Below are 3,146 nucleotides of genomic sequence, written 5' to 3' on the forward strand. Positions count from 1 at the left end.
GAATGTGAGTCAAATCCAGGCCTGCTAGATCAACGCCCGAGAGCATCAAAGTGAGTAGACATGTAGACCCATCTTTCATCTCGTGCACCTTACCATGCTTCCTTCTTCCCCCTTGGTCCAGAGCACCGACTTACTGTATACAGGTTCCAAAATACATATTTTTTTAGATAAAAAGGATTGAAAACTTTAAAGAATGGATTAAAACTATTTTACTTAAAGAAAATTCTATAAAGATTCATAAAAAAGAGAAACAAGATGGCCAATTAACAAATGAATTGGAAGAAATTATTATCGTTGATCAAATAATTATAGTCTGATTTTTTTTTAATCAACACTTTTTTCAACAAATCTTATCATCATATCAATGGCATCGAAATGTTACCAAGTGATTACAGAAAAAAAAAATCAACTTGGAGAAAAAAGCAAATAGAAGATCAGAAATATTTTGGATAAAATAAAACATTAGCTCTCAAAAAAAATATTTTAGATCTCTACATAAAAAAAAATCTAGATCTGTTGAGAGATTACTGTCAGCTCAAACACTGGCAGATTTTGAACCTCTGTCACCAGAATCTGCCTTTTAAAGATCGTGATATCCGGATTTGTATGAGAAGGAGCAGCCTGCGGGCGAAGGGATGGCTATAGGGCTTTTGAGTTGTGCGAAGAGCAAAGAATAGTTGAGAAGAGAGAGTATATAGTGGTCTACTTATAATTTTAAAGTTTTATTAAGAATAAATTAGGAAAGTAAAAATTAAGCGTGAACTTTTTCCTACATTACACCTCAAATCTGGGGGTACAGAAAATTGAATAAGTGAGGAATATGGAGGAATTGAGAGAACCCTTCTCTATCTTCTTTTACCTCTCAAAAAATTTTATCAAATAGGGATTTATTCTTTTCCCTCCCCTTTTGAACCCCCATGTACCCTCAATCCAAATAAAAAGTAATGTTGCCCCCGGAGTGGATTCCGATCATTTTCTCTCACCAAAAATTTGATGTGATAAAATTCGATACTGACGTGGACAAAATTCAGTGTAGATGTGATAAAAAATAATATTTTATTATTATTTTTATTTTTTTCATTCTTCTTCCTCTCTTTGCCTCACATGAATTGCAAAGCACCCAAAAAAATGGAGAAGACTCCTGTAAGGAGTCTTCTCCTTTCTCCTGATCGACCCCTCCACCCACACCCCCGCCCACCCCGGTGCACCCCCCCACCCTACCGCACCCCCGCCCATCCCAGCATTGGTGGGTTGTGCACTTGTGCCCCCTGGCCTTGCCCCACCCTCGTATGCCCCTGTAGTTCCACTCCCCAGTGCACCCCACCCCACCCCCTGTCATCGTTGATGGGTTCTGCGCCGCCACCCCCGCCCACCGACTCAATAGGGTGGGAGGCTTGGAGCAACGGAACATGAAAGCATAGACGATTGCTAGGTTTTGTGTTGGATATTTTTTTTTCTATTTTTTTTTCATTTTCAGAGATCTATGGAAGGAAAGCACCTTAGAGAGGTTGGAGGAGAAGGCCGATGCTAGTGACGTTGGGGAGGAGGGTGACAGTGCAGACCTGCAGGAGGTGATGGCGAGGAAAGCAGGGATGGGTGGCAGAGGGCTAGGAAAGGGGGCGCACGATCGAGGGGGTGAGGACCTGGTGGTCTCTGTCGATTGGGGATGTTGGCAGGGCAAGAAGGGGGCTTGGCGGGAGGCGAGGGAGGAAAAAGGGGGGCGGCGGTGGAGGATGAGAGGCAGTCGATCTGGAGGTGGGGTGGGGTTAGACGGGGTCGGGGGGGTGCCAGCACACAACCCACCAACACTGAAGTGGGCAAGGGTGCGTTGGGGTGGGGCAGAAGCCTCAGGTGCTAGAGAGGGGGGTCGGAGGGGCGGGTTGGTGGGGGGGTGCGCGAGTGGCGAGCCGGTGTGGGGGGGGGCTGTGAGGACAGAGAGAAGAAGAAGAAAAATAGTTAAAATAATAATAATATATTATTTTTTGCTACGTCTGCATCAGATTTGGCCACATCAGATTTTCAATGAGATAAAATGGTCAGAATCCACCCTGGGGATAACATTTAGGAGTTCAGATAGTTAGAGGACTTAAATTTAGAATTTTGTAGTTTAGGGACCACTTAAAATAATTCGACTTAGTTTAGGCACTACAAACATAATTTATCATTTTTTTTTCACGTGTTGGGAGAGGAGCGAAAAAAATACAATACAAGCGAATGAACAAAAGCCCCCATCTTTTTGGTGCCTTCTTCGAAGGAGAAATTATTGTGTGCACCGAGGCAAATCTCGGAGCATATGCATGGTGGATAGCGTGCAATCAGAAATTGGAGAAATATAAGGGATAGCATGGCATGTTATCCACCATGGAATTTGATGCGGTCCACTAGCATCTGGTGCTTGCAATATGGAGACTCTTTCTTCTAAGGCTTATGTTTTCTACATTTTTGGGAGAGAGGCCGCATGTTGATGCCCTATGGGAACTTCCTGGGTGTTCAACCTTCTATTGCCAACTTTGCCTTCTTATACGTTAGAGATTGTAATGGATCGGATATATATTGAATCGGCCAGTATCTCTATGCATCTCATAATTAAATACTACATATCCACATTCATTTTGGATCAGATTGGATTAGATCTGATTAAATAAAGATGCGAATCAGATCGGATCGCATTGGATCGAATAGATAAAAGAGCTCGATTGAAAACTCATCATACAAAAATTATAAAATAATTGTAATTTTGAAAGGAGGATTTAGATTAAGATTACTATTGCCACTAATCTTCTAGCAAGGGTCAGCTTGGCCAAGAAAAAATATGGCTGGCATTGAGCATCGATTACTTGACCTACAAAACAAGTTTCTGATTGGAGTTGGTTCTGACAAAGACCCTCTGATGCTTAAATAAAAAAACTAGGAAACAGAAAGGCAAGAGCAAGTAGTGAGAGAGAGGTGAGAGACTATCCTAGGTTGCCACTGGCCCTCTATTTATAGGTGAAGGTGGAGGTGCCGTAAGAAGGAAGGAGAATCGGGTTGTTACTCGTCTTATTAGGCAAGATATGGCTACTATTTTTTACCTTATCCGCTCACGACAATGTCTTATAAGGCAAAATATGGCTATTATTTTTTATCTTATCTACTCACGACAAGCA

The 3,146-nt window shown here is 42.1% G+C and overlaps 2 non-coding genes across 2 annotated transcripts; both read right to left on the bottom strand.

Annotated features, from left to right (window-relative positions):
• On the bottom strand, nucleotides 1-109 carry LOC114912713 (small nucleolar RNA snoR100). The gene has a single exon (XR_003798507.1). It is a non-coding gene; the product is annotated as a small nucleolar RNA snoR100 (small nucleolar RNA).
• Nucleotides 110-292: 183 nt separating this feature from the next.
• Nucleotides 293-367, bottom strand: LOC114912712 (small nucleolar RNA Z155). The gene has a single exon (XR_003798506.1). It is a non-coding gene; the product is annotated as a small nucleolar RNA Z155 (small nucleolar RNA).
• Between the last annotated feature and the right edge of the window lie 2,779 nt (nucleotides 368-3,146).

Source organism: Elaeis guineensis, chromosome 16 (genome assembly GCF_000442705.2).
Source record: "Elaeis guineensis isolate ETL-2024a chromosome 16, EG11, whole genome shotgun sequence".
NCBI classification, from domain to species: domain Eukaryota; kingdom Viridiplantae; phylum Streptophyta; class Magnoliopsida; order Arecales; family Arecaceae; genus Elaeis; species Elaeis guineensis.